This window comes from Apus apus, chromosome 2 (genome assembly GCF_020740795.1).
Source record: "Apus apus isolate bApuApu2 chromosome 2, bApuApu2.pri.cur, whole genome shotgun sequence".
Taxonomy (NCBI): Eukaryota; Metazoa; Chordata; class Aves; order Apodiformes; family Apodidae; genus Apus; species Apus apus.
In genome coordinates this window covers 103,138,402-103,159,077 of record NC_067283.1, presented here as the reverse complement: position 1 = coordinate 103,159,077, position 20,676 = coordinate 103,138,402, and positions in this window count along the sequence as shown.

Here is a 20,676-nt window from a genome sequence, read left to right as displayed (position 1 = left end):
AAGTCTCTCTCTTTTTCTCTCTCTCCTGCCCTACCTGGGTGGGAGGGGGAGGGGATCAAGAGCATTGTTGTCGGACCTGAGTCAAATGGTGACAGCCATGTAAATTAGAAAGCAGGTATTGTGGAGAGCTGCAGAGGGGACACATGAAGATACAGGATCATACTTTCTCAAGGGAACTTTTCAGGTAACTCAGAAGGAATAGGACTTCTGAAGTGTGCACCCAAGGAAGAGTTAACCAAATTAATTTGAAATATTACCAGTAACAGAGGATAAAAGAAAACAAACCAGCCCTACAAAATGTCACAGATCAGATGGACAGCTAGTGCCATTCTGGTCTGGAAATAAAAAAGTTGTGTTTTTGGAGCCAGAGGCAACATGTTTGGTCAGGCAGCAAGCTCTTGGTGAGGAGACATGATCTCTGAGAGGCTGCCTCATCTGCATGTTTTGTTTTGTTTTACGCTTTTATTTATAAACATTTTTAAATGTATCTTCTACTCTAAAAGTTTTAAGTACTTTGATTTGCATTTTATCTTGTCCGGGGTTAAACAGTGATTACAAGAGCCATGAATAACAAATAACTTCTTAAGCAGGGAACACTAGACCACAGCTGTACATATTTGCTAGAAAAGCACTAAGTCTGCCAAATGGATCCAGGGACAGATCCAGTCCTCAGATAAGGGAGAGATGGCATTGCTTTTTTTGTTTTGGATGAAATATAGTAGCTTTCACAGCTCAGTTTTACCCCTCTGTAATATTACCAAAATGTAGGTTGCCTTCAGAAAACTGTACTTGGCTCATGACTGCAGTCACCATCTTTTCTGTACAGTGCCACAGATGGCTCTCTCTGGCCCTAGGAGGTGGATCTCTACTGCATTTTCAGGAAGGATGTACTCAGGCTGGTAGCATTCTGGCTATGAGAGCCTGACAGTCACTGTAGGATGCAAAATGCACTTGAGAATCATGGTAAATTAAACCCATGATGTGCTCTCTCCTGCCATTAGGCATCTGGCTCTGTACTGCTTTCTATGTAGTCACTGCTAGCTTGATACCAACATCTGAGCCAGATTGTTTAAATCTAGTTCAACTATTTGTGCATAACAGAGCAATGTAGAAGCATCCAGGAACTCTTAGCTGTTCCATATTTTTAGTGGAAAGAAAAAAAACAAAACCTGCAGTCTAAAAAATATTTATATAGGACATTGCAATTATTGTTCAGAATTAATGAGTTTTATCCCCTCCTTTAGGCTTAAAGAACACAAAATCTCAATGAAAGGAAACAGATGTAGTTGTTTTAAGCATTTCCAAAGGAAACTGCAGTAAAGTCTGAAACATCACTGTATAAAAGCCCTGTGTGTCATGGAGATGTTCTGATATTGTTTTCATTTGCCAGCTGTGTGTAAAGAGGGAGTTATGTCTGTGGCCAATAGGTCTTCCCACATCAGAGTAGTAACAACAACAAAGCAACGGAAGTATTAGGAAAACGCTAACTTTACCTTCAAATACACTTGATTTTCCTAAACAAGAAACACGGATTAGGAATCAGTTCAAAGGAAAAGGGTCAGAATTTATAACGCTCTACTGAAAGAGACAATAATAGGAAGAAAGAGCATTAATAAAATGAACCAGTCTAAAGAGAGTGTGGCCCACAAATAAGATATTAGAATGTTACCTCCTGGCTCTCCTCCTTAGCTAGGGCTTGTCAATCTCTCTCCTCCAAGAAAAATACAAGCACTTTCAGTCTGAAGAGCTACAACATAATAACTAGCAAGGAATTTCTGGGACTGCAGACTGGGGGATTCAAGTCCAGCTCCTGCCTCTGCCTTTACCATTGGTGCTGTTATCTGTGTTAGAAGCCCCAGTGTAGGAGACAGTTCTAAGGGAGACCCATAAAATTGTAATCTTTGCCCTGGAAACACCTGCAAGCTGGAGATATGGCTTCCTGTGTTTTGGTTTTCCTATCAGTCAAATGGGGAACTTCTGTTTGACCAGGATATCTGTATGACTTGACTGGGTTTCCGACTGATGTTCTTTTTCACCTACTGCCCATTGCACTGGAAAAACAACTGTTTGAACATTGCAGTCTGCAGGTGGTCCCAGTTTTACATTCAAAGCTACGCATTACAGTAATATGACCTGACCTTACTACATATGGAGTCCAAGTTACTGAACACACTGAAAAAAACCAAAAAAAGAACATCAAAGGGATCAAGCTTCTTAAAATTATTTTTTAATCACATCATTGCATATCACTGCATGATAGGACGACACTTTAAATTTCTGACATTTTCAAATGGGAATGCAGTGGAAGTGAAAAAATATATTCTGCAAGCTAAAAAAATGATGCACAACTAATATAAAATAATGGCTAAGATCTGGAGTGGAAAAAAATACAGTTTCCATTGAAAATCCTGTCCTTGGTTTGTATTTTTGAAATATATTTCTCTGAGACTGTCTTTCCGCAGTCAGTTGAGATGCTGACACTGACAGCCATTTCATTAATTCAATTTCTGTTTGTTTATTCTAGTTACCTTTTGCATTTCAAAGGATAATCCCTCAGTGTGTGAGAACTATGGTGTTGCCCTGACTGCTTGCAATTAAACAAGGAGACTTTAAAAAAACCCCTCAGCCCAAAAAACACTGTAAGAAAAAAACCTTTAAAAATACCCCTTAAAAAACCTGATACCCAATGAAGGAGTATATGGGAATAAGCTCCTAGTGACCCAGCAGAAAGAAAATATCAGAGAACAAAAACCCTTTCAGGAGAGAGGTATTTCAGAAAGTGCATATCCTGTTCAACAAATACCATCTACGGCATTAATAAAACACAGGAAGGCTGTCAATGCTTACCCACTGGACAAAAGCTCTGGAAAAGAGGACTTTTGTTTTTCTACCAAGGGAGAATACAGTCCCCAGGTAAAGAGAGGGCTGGGTCATGGCATGACTGTATTACATTCCACATGGCCACTTGTACCTAATGCCACAAAGGAGGGGAGGGAGGAGGAAGCTTTCAAATTATTCACTCCTAGCTCAGGACATCAACTTTTTGCTGGAAATTGACAGAGAACAGACAAATATCACTGTCTTTGAGCAGTCTGTATATAAGCACCAGAGAATCACTCATAAACTTATGGATATTTTCATCCTGGTTTCATCAAGCTGTAACTCTGTGACAGTCAAGATGCTGGAAGAAGGAAAAGGGACTGGCAGCCATGGAAATGCAAAGTTCAGTCATCTGTGGGATACAGCAGCCTAGAGCATGGGAGCAAGCCCACTTGAACACTGGACACCCGTAAGGTAAACTCTGTAAAAGTGAGGATGCTTCTTATATGTAATAAGAAATCTTTAGTACTGATATCTGATTACATACATGCGGGTTGAGATCAGCGTGGAAAAAAAAAAAAGGACTGGGCATAAAGTTTATGTTCACGCTGCAGGGCTACAGGCAGGCATTTTGTCAGGCAGGATCCTGTTGAGCTTATGGCTCCAAAAACAGATACACTTTCTGATATGCTCGTGATTTCCTGTGTATGTTCCATTTGAACAGGGTACTAAGATACACATTTACTTTATGTGTTAGGAACTAAAGCTCAGAATGATCTATTGCACATTCTTGACTACTGTCAATTCAGCAGATTATGCATTTGAATATACAATAAATACTTCACCCCCATAAATTGTACAAAAAATGTAGTTCATTTTATGAATACCTTGTTATGTACTTGCATGGAGAGTTTGGAGAACAAGAAATAGCACTTTTCCTGGAACTTACCCTCAATAGCGACATGGACATGCATTGTTTCAATAGCTTTACCACAAAATGGTCTCTTAAGAAGACATGAGAAGGTTCCCCTCTACAGCCTGCTCCACGTTTCCCATCTTTTCCCTCAGTATCTTGAGTATGCCAGGCAGCCATCTGGCCCAGTTCATATGATAGTGTTCTGGTGATTTGCAACCTAATAAGGATTCCACCTTTCCAGGTTAACAGCAACAGAGAATGTACTGCTCTGGTGTGGTGTTATCAGCAGAAGCTCAGCAGAGCTGAGAACCTGCACTTTCAGGAAGGAATTTCATTTTCAACTTAGTAACTCATTGTACACACATTTTCTCCTTCCCCTCCCCACTGAACAAATTGTTTTAACAGAATTCCAGAGGAAGAAACTGTTTGGTTATGACACCAGAGCTGACTTCCTTTCCTGCTGTGGACTTCCTAGGAGAAATTTGGCCAGCTTTGTGAACATTTCCATTGACCCTTAGTAGAATTTAGAAAGTGAGAGGGCTACTGTGAGAATAAATCAATGAACAACTGTTCCTAGATGTTATGGGACTGAGATCACATAAATCCACGGAGAGCTAAAAACGTAGAGGCTGGAAAAAAGAGAGTAGACTATAGGAATAGCCAGTGTCCTCCATACTGTCCCACCAATGTACCTCATTAGCATAGACCAGGAGAAAACATTCAGATATGACAGGATAGTTCCTCTCGAGCTAATTACATTCTTGGCCCTGTTTAGCAGCAGCACCCATGGAGGACATGTCCTTTTTTGCTGGAAAATGTTCCTTAGGATAGATAACCTTGAGAAAAGCTATTAGCTTCACAGAGGTCACAAATAAACCTGCAAGCTGAAAGAGCTTGATCTTTGCCACTTTGGCTCAAAGCCACCTAGGGACTGTGGCCTTGGTTGAAGTTTTGGATCAACCTTATTTTTCTGAGGTAAGTTCATCAGTAAACTCCCGAGATTACTGAAAGATGCAGAGATGTTCCAAAAAAGACCTTTGAGGGACGACCCAGAATTTACACAGAAACAAGACATTAAAAACCTGTCCTCCAGATGCATTAATTGGGCTGAGGCTATAGCTGAGTGGTTTTATTTGGCTAGGCACAGAAGTACAATCTGTATATTGAAACTACAAGACATAAGATGAACAAGAGGGGTAGAACTCTCTTCTACTTGAGCACATGAGCTGCAAAGAATAGGCCCAGGTAAATCAAGGGGAACTGGCTTTTTCTAGCATAATGATAACAGCACAGTTGCAGTGCTTTTTAATCAGCTTAAAAAACCTTCAAGATTTATCTTTTTTTTTACATTCAACTTTAACCTATCAAGGTTACTTCTATTAAAACAGTGAAGGCTGACTTCATTTCCACCAACTGAATTCCAAGTTGTTATTTACAACAAAGGATTCTGACCTTATCCTTCCAGATGCATGTTACAGGCCAGGGAAGAATATATATGGCAGATGGTCATATTACTGATTGTATGTTTCATTTTCCTTCATGCTTACTAGACAGCCTTCCTTTTCAAAGAAGGCTGATGAAAACATTTTTTAGTAGATAGCAAGCAACTTTCTTTGCCTGTGGCCTCTGCAAGAATTTAAGGTCTTAATGGTATAGCTCTGTGAAAAACATCTTTCCTGTTGCTTCCATTTTATCCTGCACTACTCAGCCTTTTCCTATCAAATATAGCATTGTAAGGGCAGTCAGCTGGCATTTGAAGCAGTGCTGACTGAAGAGGTTGGCAAAGTTGCAGCGGTACAGAAAAGTGAGCCAGCACCCAGCCAGAGATTCAGGGTTTCTGTGTTGACAGACTAGAAGTGACAAGGGCCAAGAAGAGAGGGCTGTTGTGAGGGAGGAGGAGAGCACGCTTGCACTTCAGTGCTATTCCTCATGTAGAAGGCATGGTTAAGACACTGTTTCCTTTTAATTTTTATTATCTTGGCTCAGTGTTCTTCTGAAAGATGGCAAAGCTGCTAATGTTCTCACAAACTTAAAGCCAAATATCTATACCTCCCAAAAGTCTCAGATCTTGAAGATATTAGCACTGAGCAGATGCCTGTAAGGAAAACAGTCCAGTGTGCAAAATATGCCCTCACCAAAGGGCAAGACAGCTGCATGCATACGTATCATGCACCTAGCTAAGCACATCCAAGGAACACAAGAGCACGATGTCTGCTTCTAATGTCTAAGGGACATTTGTGGAAGAAATCTGAATGAGCTGCAATCCTAATACGAAACGTTAATTTGACTTAATCCTACTTAGAATGATTGAATTTCAAAGTTGTGCAAAAGGTGAGAAGAAGTCCTGTATATAATTTAAATCAGGTTAGGTCCTTACAGTATATGTGTCCTGAAGCCTTGCAGAAGATTGAAGAAGTACATAAACCGCATTTTGGCATAAAAACCATTTCACATTTGGAGAGACGAGAATATGTACAGCCCTTTGGTTCCATCTGTTCACAGCTATAAGGGATAAACTGTATGTGAAGGCTGCCTTTGAAGGTTGAAAGGCTGCTAGGAGCGGTATCTTTTTGGTATCTGTGCTAAATATCTCTCCACCAGTATCCTTCCCGAGAAACAACTCTATTGGGTATTTCGCTAGAATTTGTCTTCAGGTAGTTCATATTACACCAGGTTGATGAGCTATGGAACACCTCTTCGGAAGATGTTGTGGATGCTGAAATCTTACACAGGTGGAAGGGAAGACTGGACAAGCTCACAGAAGAGAAACCCATGAAAGCTTATGGAATATACAGAGATGAAATCCTGCTTAGGAGGTCTCCAAACGTAAAATGTTTGGCAGACAGGGGAGTACAAGAGGAAGCATCATCTATGGTTGCCTTATTACATCATTTTCTAGATATTGTCGGTAGTTTTGATGAGCAGAAAACTGGAAGAGACAGCTCCATTGTCTAGCCAGGAGTGTCCTTAGCTTATGATAGTCCTTAGCCTCAGATTTGTCAAGCATGACTTCAAAGCAAACAATCTTTTATTTTGTCAAGTGAAAAAAAAAAAAATCTATTAACTACTTGAGTTACAATGTAACATTAAAGAGTCACTGAAAAAGGTAAAGACCTCGAAGATAAATTGTAATGCAAATGCTGTAATTTTTTTCCCCTCTGCTTTCTTTATTATAAGGGATGTAAAGTGTTTTTTTTTTTCAGCTAAAAAAATAAACAAGGTTAACCAGTTGCCTTTAAAATGCAACTGATTGCTCCAACCAATTGCTCCAACTGAACACAGGAAAAGAGAAACAAGAAAGAGACACAGGAAAATAAGAGAAAAACTGTTTTGCTACTGTTGTATGTAAGAAATAGAATCACAGAATCAAAGAATCACAGAATGGTAGAGGTTGGAAGGGACCTCCAGAGATCATCTAGTCCAACACCCCTGCCAAAGCAGAATCACCTAGGACAGGTCACACAGAAACACATCCAGGCGGGTTTTGAAAGTTTCCGGAGAAGGAGACTCCACAACTTCTCTAGGCAGCCTGTTCCAGTGCTCTGTCACTCTCACAGTAAAGATGTTTCTCCTCATGTTGAGGTGGAACTTCCTATGTTCTAGCGTATACCCATTATTCCTTGTCCTCTTACTGGGCACCACTGAAAAGAGACTGGCCCCTTCCCCCTGAAACCCACCCCTCAGATATTTATAGACATTAATAAGAACCCTTTCTCAGCTGTCCCATTGATAACTTACTGTCCACTAGGACTCCAAGGTCTTTCTCCATGGAGCTGCTTTCCAGCAGGATGAACCCTAATCTGCACTGGTGCCTGGTGTTATTCCTCCCCAGATGCAGGACTCTAAACTTGTCCCTATTAAACTTCATAAGCTCACCTTTGCCCAGCTCTCTAGCCTGTCTAGATCTCATTGGATAGCAGCACTGTCCTCTGGAGTGTCATCCACCCCTCCCAGTTTCGTATCACCATCAAACTTGCTGAGGGTACACTCTATCTCCTCATCAAGGTCATTGATGAAATTATTGAACAAAACTGGACCCAGTACTGATCCCTGGGGAACACCCCTGGCCACAGGCCTCCAACTTGACTCTGTGCTGCTGATCACAACCCTCTGAACTCTGTTGTTGAGACAGTTTTCAATCCACCTTGCAGTCTAATCATTCCACATTTCTTGAGTTTTCCTACAAGGATGTTGTGGGAGACAGTATCAAAAGCTTTACTGAAGTCTAGGTATATGACATCCACTGCTCTCCCTTCATCTACCCATTTGGGCATGCCTTCATAGAAGGATATCAGATTAGTCAGGCAAGATTTCCCCTTAGTAAACCCATGTTGGCTACTCCTGATAACATTCTTTTCATCCATGATGAGATGGCCTCCAAAATGAGCTGCTCCATCACCTTTCCAGGGATGGAGGTGAGGCTGACTGGTCTGTAGCTGCCTGGGTCTTCCTTCTTGCACTTTTTGAAGACTGGAGTGACAATGGCTTCCTTCCAGTCCTCAGGCACCTCTCCTGTTCTCCATGGTTTTTCTAACACAACGGAGAGCGGTTCAGCAACATCAGCCAGCTCTCTCAACACATGTGGATGCACAAATTGGTATTTGTAACAATGGCAGACGGCATTTTCAGATGGATATGTGATTTCCAAGCTGTCTGTGAAGGTAGAGGAGCATAGTGACCTAATGGAAGGTTGCAGAACCAGCATGAATGTGGCTGTTTGATCTGGTAAAGGCAGAAAAGTCTTTAATATCCTGTGGGCAGTACCTGCCGGCCCTGATCATCTGATCCAGCCTCTATTAGAATAGATTTTCTTGTATTTTTAAGAATGTTGCTTCTCAAAAATAATACTGGCACCTGTAATGGCTACTGCTGCTTGCCCAGACATTCCCCTGATAAACCTGCATTACTTTTCCCACTAGCTGAAAAAAGATTCTTCCCTGATTCCCACTTCCTCAGGATAGCCGAAGCGAGCAGAATCCAGTATTGACAGAAAATTCATGACGCAAGGTGAAAATCCTTTAAAAAATTCCTACTAAACCTTGAGTTAATGAGATTTCCTATCTGCATTACATCACAAATGTGTTACTTCCCTTCATCTTCCTCTCAAGAGGAACACAGCAAGCATCAAATGATAGAATCAAAAAAAGCAATCACTGCTACAGTGTTTTCACTGTTAGGCTCTTATTTATTATTTTTTTTTTTTACAAGCTGAGATTAATATGCTGTGGAGAGATTAGAATGCCAAGACATTTGTGGTTCATCAAAATGGAAGCAGTGATTGGGAGATTTGCTACATAAATGTGTCTGTGGGCCAGATTTGCTTAGCAAACCCACAGCTGTACTGCAGTAATAATACTCATTTTCTTTCTGTATTTCTGGACAGTCACATGAAGAAAATAAAGGTCTCTTCCACTATGTAAGTACAACAATCAATCTGGACTACTTCAACAGAATTTACAATAAACATCTGAGAAAGAAAACCTGTTCCTGAGCCAACATTTTTCCTGGTGATCCTAATGAAAGACCAGATGAAGATCTGAATTAAGTTTTAACCCAGAGCCTTGATCCAAACTTTGCTGAAGTAGGAGGATATTTTCATCCAAATTTAGGTCAGAAGTTGGCAGATTGTGACCTGTTTCTGTAATGAGCCAAATCCCGACATTCAACAAGCAACAACTTTTACAGAAATTCCAGAATTTACAGAAATTGGGTCAGGCTCAGTCACTGACTGCAGGTCCATCATTCCCTGGCTACTCTGCCTGTGTATGTGTAAGTTTGGCTTGAATTATTTTTATAATGTTGCTTGCTGTAAAGACATTATAACCTGCTTATCAAGAATGTCATATCTGTAATATAAGAAATTAATCTTTTCATGCTGATTAGCTGCACTTTGTAGCACTGATCCAAAGGAAAACTGCTACATGTCCCTTAAGTAATATATTCTGTACTTTTTTGTCATTAATTTTTGAAGCAAGAAGAAAAGACTTAAGATTACTAATAGCAATTAAAAATGTCTATTAAATCAAAATAGTTTTTTTCAGAAGGAAAAATAGATTATGAAATAATTATCTGGGCTATAAACTGCATTCCATACATCCTTTGTTATGTACTTTCTTTCCCAAAGGGTTTGTAAATGAATACATAATTTAGCATTTTTATGTCAGTATTTTAGTATTATATGTCAGTGTAGGTTTATACCTCTTGGCAAAAGTCCTGGGGGGAAAAAAATAGAACCAAAACAACAACAAAACCAAACCAACCAAACAAAAAAAACCCCAAACAAAACAAAACACCCAGAAAAAACAAAACCAAAACCAAACCAAACCAAACCAAAAACAAAAACAAAACAAAACCCCAAAACACCAACTGAATATAATGCAACATAATTTTAATTGGTAGCCTGCTGGAGGTTGCCTTAACATGACAGGTTTAAACATTAAAGTCAACTAGCATTATAATAGAAATGTGATGGGGATGACAACCTGTACTGCTTACTGGAGACACGTGCAATCTTATTGTACAGCTGAACTGAGATAATTAAGTCCTAAAGGATTAATCCAAGAGTCTTGTACAATTCTTTATCCTACTGGAGTAACTTTACCTTTAATTTCTGATTTGGTAATGAGCATTTCCATTCTGTGGATTCTTCTGAAGTAGTTTGATCCTGAGGTTTCTGTCAGTAGGCCACTTGCATTATTCCCAACAGCTTGGATGTAGGTAATCAGACTTTTAACATCTACATTACTCTCTGGAGGCCCTCTGTTGAGCAATAAATGGCATGATGCACCTGTAAGGGTAGCTGAACTCCAGCTTGATTCAAGAAGTCCCTGGAACAATTCAGGAACACTCCTACCATGGGATCTTCAGCAAGATGTTCAAATTTGGGCAGGAAAAATCCTACTTACTACTTTTATTCTCCACATACAGTGTTATTTCTTATCATGGCAAGAAATGTTGGAACAAAACTCCTTATGTAGAGCTACAGATGAGGGGAGGCAATAAGCCCATTAAACCTCCTGCATAAAGCCCAGATCAGCACCCTGGCACAGCAGCATTCCTTCACAGATGGGCATCCTCAGACAGACAAGGAAACGGTGGCTTCCTTTTCCTTAGTTGCTAATCATTTCCCTCACTGGTGCCACCTGCATTAGAGAAATTATTTTTCTTGCAGGGGCTGCTACATTACTGTGGAAGAAAGATTTTATTTACCCTCTCTCTGTTTTCACAGAGGTGTCCTGTGAATGGGGTGGTGGGCAAGGGAATCCAGGTCAAGAGGAGATCCCCTCCCTGTGTCACAGCCCTGCCTGATGTGAAAGACACATTCACTTTGGCTGTCTGTGACACAGCTGATGCTGACCAGCTGCACAGCCCCGTTGCTACACGTCGAGAGGGAGGCCCCTCCACAAGCAGTTTTTGCCATGAGCTGCACACTGGGAAGGGCAAGTGTGGTCCCTGCCCTGAGGGACCTGCAGTGGTACTGCAGTGCTGCAGCAGAGCCCAGGTGTGGAAGCCTGTTTGTCTCTGTGGAGGAATGACCAGACCTCATTATGCAATAGTGGCTTTTTGTTCCCTGCTGCCTTTACTCTCCATTTGTTTCCATGGTAGCAATATGGAAAGATTAGGATTTGTAACCTAAAATCAAGGAAAGATACCATTTTTCCTGTCAGAAGCCAGCTTGTGATGTATTGTGATCTATCTGTGGCAGCTAAACCCAAACCTGTTTCATAAAGAATGGATACTTTTATTATAAATGGCAAAATCAAGAATTTTATTTTATATGTTTCATAATGGGCAACTTCAGTTGGGGTTCATATGATTGATTTTTATATTTCTATGCTCCAGCATGGATAAAATGTTTAGATGTAAACCCACACATACCCAAAACAAGATTATAATTTCATAGCAAACAGGTAAGAATCTTCTGCCTCTCTAAATTGCACTGCAATTTAGCTGAAAGTTATGTAACACCAGGACATACGACTCCTGTTTGCCACCACCCTCAATGTTCCTTAATACGTGTTCAAATAGAGCCCTCCTGTGTTTGCTAGGTTTCATTACAGCATCCATTCAGTCTGAGATACCATTTATTGACTTACATTAACAAGACTGAGCCAGAAAAGGGACAACCAAGCTCCTCTCCTCTGGCCTTTACACAACATGGACAGTTGAATTCCACTTGCCAAGTACTGTATCAAGCTCCAAAAGCATGTACATTTAAGAGAGCTTTGGGTTTGATTTCAAGATGACAAGTGAGAAAGAATTCACTACTAGCTCAGTCTTAGTTACACCATTGTTCAGTGGTAGCCAGTGTAAATAACAATCACTCAATTGTTATTAGAAGTATTGCTTATGATATTTATGATTCATCCCTGCATGCCTTCTGTACCAAGACATTCAAAACTGACTGGACACAGTCATGAGCAGGCTGCTGTAGCTGACCCTGCTTTGAGCAGGGCGGACTTTTGATAGCATTCATTCACACAAGAGGGTCTGCAGGGGGTTGAGTTTTTATAGAGGAGGGAAATATCTGTCACTTTAGTAGCTTGAAGATTTTCTCCAGTTCGCAGACTGAACTCTAAAGGAGATTTTTACTACCTTTACCTAGAGATGAACACCTAATCTACAGATGTAATAGCTGTAGGGAATTAAAAAGTCTTTAGACTAACATGTGGAACAAAACCTAGCAACTGAGCCTATTATGAAAATTAACTTCACTAAGAAGATCACTAGCTGTGCCTCCACCAGCATTAAAATACTAATGTGTCTCATTCATAGCTCAATAGAAGAGAGACTGCATAACTGTTTCTGTCCAGGATTGCATTCATGGTTCAAGAGCAAACAGCTAGGATGCCAGAATTGCTACACATGCTCTTCTGAAGTAGCCTAAGGAAAACAATGTTGACAAAGGTTAAGCCAAAAACATAAGGAATATGTTCTCACTCCTCTGCAAATCTTGCTTCAGGAGTGCAAAACCATGCAGTCAATAGGAGTCACCAAAAGCCTGGGCAGATATTGATCTTATGAGGTATTAGTGCCATTGGAAAGGATATCCCTGATCTTTGTTTCCTCACTTCCCTGTTCATGGATATGGAGTAGAAGCTGGCATCTGGAAGAACCATTCGTTATGCAATTCGGTAACCCTGTAGAAAAGTGGAAAAATTTAATTATGCTTTCAAAACTGATGAAAACTGTTATGTTTTCCTGCCTCAGTTCTGGGAACTATGTCAAACATTATTTCAGTGACTGCATGCTCTTGTCAAGTTGTGAATGCTTCTTGATTTGGGGAACAAGGCTGCGTGTCAAACTTCATTTCCCATGTTATTTCTATGAGGCACTGAGCATCTTGTGGATAAGCAATAAAGGAGCCATCAAGAGCCATTAACACTGGATGGATCATGTGAGAGAAATAACTGGTTTTGTACCAGGAGAGTCTGAGGCATGAGGCTTCTATGAAGAACAATTCAGAAAGAAGGAAAAATGAAGAAAAAGGGGAAAGGTTTCCAGAGGTTCTGGAGTTGGAAAGCTGGAGCAGGAAAAAGTGTCATGTCTTTAAATCATGTACGTGCTTTATCTTGAAGCAGTTACTTTGCCAATAGAAGCAGAAGCTAAAGTAAAGCTGTGATACACATTAAGCGTGTGGTACTTACATTGGATTAAGCAATTTGTGCCCCTCCCCAGTAGGTTCCTGACCCTCTCTTTGTGCAGGTGTGACTGCTTGGTAAATTGCCTAAGGGAACAGACGCAGCTGAGAAAAGCCGAGCCAAAAAAAAGTAAGAATTCGTTCACTGAGAGACGACCACACAAACATTTGTGGTGGAACAATGCAGGGTAGCAGGGGTGGGTGTGAACGCTCTTGTGTAATGCGGACTGGGAGATAATGAAGATAATACTGGCAACAAAAAAAAGCGTAGAATCACAGAATGCCAGGTTGGAAGGGACCTCAAGGATCATCTGGTTCAACCTTTCTAGACAGGAACACAGTTTAAATGAGATGGCCTGGCATTTTGTCAAACTGAGTCTTAAAAGTGTCCAATTTTGGGGAAAACTATGCCAAACTATGTCATAAAAGTAGGTAAGAGGGACTCCATACCCCTTAAAGATGTTGATTAAATTTGCTTTCTGGGACAAGACCTTCAGTAAAAACATATTATTTTGCAGCAGGGTTCTTTATTTCCTTTATATCCCAAAGCCAGATAATTTCTCCAATTGAGGTCACAACACGGATACATGTGTACATCCCAGCACATAGAAACAGGCAGCCAGAAGCAAATGTGAAAGATTAATCTCTACATTTGTTGCAGGAGTAACTATGACCCTCTTAGGACAGGACCATTGTTATTAGCTGAGCTCTACAGTAGAGGCTACACCTCCTCATGGTCCTGCTGGGTGTCCTTCAGGATAATCCAGGATAGCATCTGCCCCAGTGTATTTGGAGTTGTAGTTGCTTCCTCCCTATTGACTGGCTTCACTGATCACTCATTAGTTGTTTTTTTAGGCAAACCAGATTGTGGCAACAGATTCTATAGATCATTGTCCAGAGCCCGTTCCCACAGGTATAACTGGGAGAAGTGAGGCATCTGCTTGAGGGTGGGCTGTCTGGCTTGTGTTTGCCCTTGCACTGTGTATGATGTTATGGTCTGGCTGAGACAGGTTGTTTGGTGACCACACAAAGGAGCAAGTCCAGGACATGATAAATTTCAATAATCTGAGATTGTCAGATTCCCCATAGGAGCACATGGGAAGTGGTATGGTGGCGATAACACGCTTTTATCTGACCTTGGGCTCTCGAAAACCCAACAGGAAAAGGTGGTTCAACTCTTCTCCAGAAGAGCTTTATTCACATCTGTAGATATTGTACTTATCTTTGTGAGTCATATGTGAAGTATTGTAAAAAAAATTAATAAAAATTACTGTAAATAAATTACGTTTGCAGGTTGTCATGATCTAGGGAAAAGGATTCTTGCTGGAAGCAAGGGAGGCAGGAAGGACAGTAGGTAAGGAGTAAAAGGGACTTGGTAGTCATGATGCATCATCTCACCCACTGACAAAATCAACTGGCATTAGGTAGGTGAACAAGCCACCTTCAGGTCTAGAACAGCTGTCTGTCACCACCGTTTGCCACAACCAACTCTCCATCAGACACTTCTACACAGCTGACTCTCTGCCAGGCAACTGCAGGAAGATTGGCAAATGGTGCTTGTTCAGCACCATGAATGGAACCTTGCTCAGTACCTTTGAGCAGAACTTCGGGGAGCAGGCAGTGGTAAGATTAACGATAATTAACAATAATTAACGATATGATAAAGGCAACTCAATCAAATGTATTACAAACAGCTCACTTCAGGTTGCAGTCATGAACATGAAAGGACCTTAAAGATCATCTAGTTTCAACCTCCCTGCAGGAGCAGGGACACCTCCCACTAGATCCAATTGCTCAGAGCCCCATCCATCCTGGCCTTGACCACTTCCAGGGAGTGGGCATCCACAACTTCCCTGGGAAACCTGTTCCAGTGTCTCACTACCCTCACACTAAATATTTTCTTCCTAATGTCTAACCTGAATCTCTCCTCTTCCGGTTTTAATCCATTACCCCTTGTTCTATCATTACCCTCTCTGGTGAAAAGCCCCTCCCCAGCTTTCCTGTAGGCCCCGTTCAGGTACTGGAAGGCTGCTATGAGGTCTCCCTGGAGCATTCTCTTCTCCAGGCTGAACAACCCCAACCCTGACAGCCTGTCTTCATAGGAGAGATGCTCAGTCCTTCTGATCATCTTCGTGGCCCTCCTCTGGACTTTATCCAGGAGGTCCACATTCTTCTTGTGTTGGGGGCTACAGAATGGGAAACAGTACTCCAGATGGGGTCTCAAAAGAGCCAAATAAAGGGGCAGAATCACCTCCCCTGACCTGCTGGCCACGCTTCTTTTGATGCAGCCCAGGACATGGCTGGCTTTCTGGGCTGCAAGCGTACATTGCTGGCTCATGTTGAGCTTCTTGTCCACCATCACTCCTAAGCCCTTCTCCTCCAGACTGTTTTCAATCCATTCTACACCCCACCTGTATTTGTGCTTGGAATTGCCCCGACCCAAGTGCAGAACCTTGCCCTTGTTGAACTTCACTGGTGTTTTGTTGGCAGTGTACAGTTGTCCCTTTCCAGCCTCCTTACCTAACCTGGAAAAGGAACGTGTAAATTATGTGTTCAATAAACGGAGGGGAAGGCATTATGAGTGTTTCACATTGGAACATCTTACTAGACACCAGAATACCCTCTTCCTCTATCATGTCCAGTGAATCTGGAAAGCCAGTTAGACATCACGTCCTTCCCCCAGTTGGAATATTTATGTCTCTCTGTTCTCTGGTATCTAATAAAAGCCATGCTCACATTGTAGTCTTATGCTATTTAATTAAAGACAATCAGCAGGGAGACACATATCTACAGAAAATCAATCTTTATTAATTTTGCAGTCTTCAGAGTTATTTGTTTGCTTTCTGCCATATCCATTAAGACAGGAACTAGTAATGTGTCACAGCCAGATTAATTATACAGATTTAATGCTGAAGACAGGAAAATAATAGGTACTGGAGAACTGAGGTGCTGGTACTGGGACGGAGTGATTGCAGAACACTTTTTTTGTGTATATAATGGGCCCAAAATGTGTCTGAGTCAATTGTTCATTCGACTATTAGTGTTAGTAGCAGTCTGCTTGGGAGAAAGAATATGCAGGTCCCTCTCCTTTCCTCATGGATAATTTCCTCAGCATGGTGGTGTGGCTGATGTTATTGTAGTTAAGACACCAGCTCAGACATGAACAAATTACAAGGCATATTTTTCCACTTCTTGCTGCCAAAGAAGGGTATCAGACAGAGCTGGGAAATACAGATCTAGGAAAACTCAAAATTCAGCTTCCAGATCCAACAGAGTAGCAAACAGTACTCAGTACCTGATTTAAAATACAACTCACTGCAGTCAGTCCTGACTTTCCAAACAAGAACATGACATATGCACAGCTTAAGACACAGTTAAGAGTTGATTGGGAAACAAACTCAGTTACCATTGTACTGACAGTCTCCTACAACTAACAACAGCTGTTTGAAGGAAGCCCCGGCTGTCCTTATGCTGGGGCCATGAGTGGATTCAGCCAGAATGGTGCAAAGCGCTGTCCCTGGCTGCCTGCCTCCAGTCTCTTGCCAGAGGTTAGTCCCATCAAGTCTCACACAGGTGCTTTTTAACCCATTTCAGACACAATGAGTTCTACCACCTTATGCAGCTCATTTTTATAACATTGATGCCTTTGGTTGCAATGCTGTACATGAATAAATTCTTAAGACAGGACGACAGAAACCCTATGCAAGGTGTAGTGGTGGGCAGATGAGGACTGGCTAATGATCAATGGCTTCTACCGGTACAGCTATTTGCAGAATTCACATCTGCCTAGTAAACAAAACCTGTAAGATTATACTTTTAAAAGTTTGCCACTACAACTGCTATCAGTGTATTTTCACATTGTACCTGGCCATTTTTCAACATCAATTTCTAATCCACAGCCAAGTACCAGATGCTGCAATATGATCCTTCCCAGATGTAAAATCTCTGGAGGTTCCATGTCTACAAAATAAAAGCTACCCAGGAATATCCTATTTCATTTAATACTAGCCTTGGAAATCTTTCGTCTGGTCATCCCATATAAAGCGTAACCAGACAGAGCACATGTGCAGTTTCATTAGAAAGAGAACAGCTATTTTTAACCCACAGACCACAGCAGGCTGGGAGCACTGGCACAAACACAGACAGTAAATCATAAACTGGGTGCTTCCTAAGAACACTCAGATTATTCTGTCCTTTAATGCTGCAGTTCTATGACTTCATTCTCCAGCTAACACAAGTGTATTTGAAAGGCACTGCAGCAAGCTCATAGTTACGTGGCCAGATCTATCCTGGCTGTCACAGCAAGGGAAAGAAAAGATAGATGTGTTAACACAGGAATCTCTCTGATGATAGCTTCCTCTGCTTTTACCTGCTAGCAGGGAGTGCCTGGCAGAAACCTACTTGCATATGTATTATGCAAGATCAGCTATTTTCTCCCAGCACTCCTGTGACAACTCAACTGCTTTTGAAAACAGAAAACTTCTCTACAGCCTTTCTTTCCTACTTTGTTCTAGGACACACAATAACGATCTGCGTGATTCAGTGGGGATTTTCCACCACCTGCACTAGATGATAGCCTTTCAAGTGCAGCGCAAGAACCGAAGTTACAGTATTACGTTTCCATGACATCAGGGTAATGCAGGAAACAGAGAAGTGACAGCAATTCAGACCTCCGAGTTTGATGCCTACCTAGAGTAAAACAAATCACATAAATATTGCCTCTTTTCACCATTTAAGGCAGACTCAATTGCAAAGCTCTGATTCCCATGAATAATATGGACTTCAAGGACTTCTGCACTCTGATATGAGTCCTGTGAGTTTAGTCAGCTTCTCACTTTGCTTTCTCTCTCCTATGTTAGGAACTGCTGGGGAAACTCAAGTGGAAGAGGAAAATCTATAGATCATGGAAGGAGGGACTGGTCACTTGGGAGGAATATAGGAATGTTGTCAGGGAATGTAGGGAGGCAACTAGGAAAGCTAAGGCCTCCTTGGAACTTAACCTTGCAAGTCGGGTTAAGGACAGTAGAAAGGGCTTTTTCAAATACATAGCCAACAAAGCTAATACCAGAGGCAATATAGGCCCACTGCTGAATGAGGTGGGTGCCCTGGTGACAGAGGATATGAAGAAGGCAGAGGTGCTGAATGCCTTCTTTGCCTCTGTCTTTACTCCTGCAGGCTTTTCCCATGAGCCCCAGATTCATATAACCCCAGAAGTAGTCAAGATAGGTGAGGACATAGTAGATGAGGATTGGGTTAGGGATCAGTTGCATAATCTGGACATCCATAAATCGATGGGTCCGGATGAAATGCATCCAAGGGTGCTGAGGGAGCTGGCGGAGGTCATTGCTAGTCCACTCTCCATCATCTTCGGTAAGTCATGGGTAACTGGAGAGGTGCCTGAGGACTGGAGGATAGCAAACGTCACTCCAGTCTACAAGAAGGGCAAGAAGGAGGACCCGGGTAACTATAGACCGGTCAGCCTCACCTCCATCCCTGGAAAGGTAATGGAACAACTTGTCCTTGGCACTATCTCTAGACATATCAAGGAGATGGGGGTCATCAAGAGCAGTCAACATGGTTTTACCAAGGGTAAGTCATGTTTGACTAACCTCATAGCCTTCTATGAGGAAATTACTAGGTGGATAGATGATGGTAGAGCGGTAGATGTGGTCTATCTTGATTTCAGTAAAGCATTTGACACCGTCTCCCACAGCGTCCTTGTAGATAAGTTGATCAAGTATGGGTTTGATGATCAGGCAGTGAGGTGGATCAAGAACTGGTTGAAAGGAAGAAGTCAGAGAGTTGTAGTCAATGGGGCAGAATCTAGTTGGAGGCCTGTGACTAGTGGAGTCCCTCAGGGGTCGGTACTGGGACCGGTGTTGTTCAACATCTTCATCAACGACCTGGATGAGGGCACAGAATGTACCCTCAGCAAGTTTGCTGATGACACCAAGCTGGGAGGAGTGGCTGACACACCAGAAGGCTGTGCTGCCATTCAGAGAGACTTAGACAGGCTGGAGACTTGGGCGGGGAAAAACCTGATGAAGTTTAACAAGAGCAAGTGTAGAGTTTTGCATTTGGGGAAGAAAAACGCCATGCACCAGTACAGGTTGGGGGCTGACCTGCTGGAGAGCAGTGTAGGTGAAAGGGACCTGGGGGTCATGGTAGACAGGAGGATGACCATGAGCCAGCAGTGTGCCCTTGTGGCTAAGAAGGCCAATGGCATCCTGGGGTGTATTAGAAAGGGTGTGGTTAGTAGGTCAAGAGAGGTTCTCCTCCCCCTCTATTCTGCCTTGGTGAGGCCACATCTGGAGTATTGTGTCCAGTTCTGGGCCCCTCAGTTCAAGAAGGACAGGGAACTGCTGGAAAGAGTCCAGCGCAGAGCCACAAGGATGATTAAGGGAGTGGAACATCTCCCTTATGAGGAAAGGCTGAGGGAGCTGGGTCTCTTTAGTTTGGAGAAAAGGAGACTGAGGGGGGACCTCATCAATGTTTACAAATATGTAAAGGGTGAGTGTCAAGACGATGGAGTTAAGCTTTTTTCGGTGATGACCAGTGATAGGACAAGGAGTAATGGATACAAGTTGGAGCATAGGAGGTTTAAGATGAATATCAGGAAAAATTTTTTTACTGTAAGAGTGACAGAGCACTGGAACAGGCTGCCCAGAGAGGTTGTGGAGTCTCCTTCTCTGGAGACATTCAAAACCCGCCTGGACGCCTTCCTGTGTGATGTACTCTAGGTGACCCTGCTCTGGCAGGGGGGTTGGACTAGATGATCTTTCGAGGTCCCTTCCAACCCTTATGATTCTATGATTCTATGTTGACAAGTATTTCTTGTATTCAGATTACTGGAAAGCAATAACAAAGTTTAGGTTTGGAGAATAAACACCTTCTTGGGCTCAGTCACTGATCTTGTGTTACTCAAGGATGTTTCAGATTAACAAAAACACGGACCCAAGGAATCTAGGTGGATGGGCAGTAGGAGAGACCAGCATTTTCAACACAGCTACTTGGGTGTCTAATCTGGGCATTTGCATGACTGCACAGCCTGTGCTAGTAACCCTGGTGTGCTCAGCCACCCCTCACACCTTCTGCTTCAGGCTTCAGTGCCACTCTGACCGGAAACAGCCTCTTGTTTTCACAAATACCAAACAAGTAACAGGCAAATAACAGCAAAAAGGCCTGTGGAGGCTTCTCTCAGAGCACGGGAGGCTGTGCTCGCCAGCCCTTGGCCCACGAGTTGCGCACGCCTACCAAAAACCGAGCTCCACTTGAAAACCCTGGGAAACGCGGGGCTGCG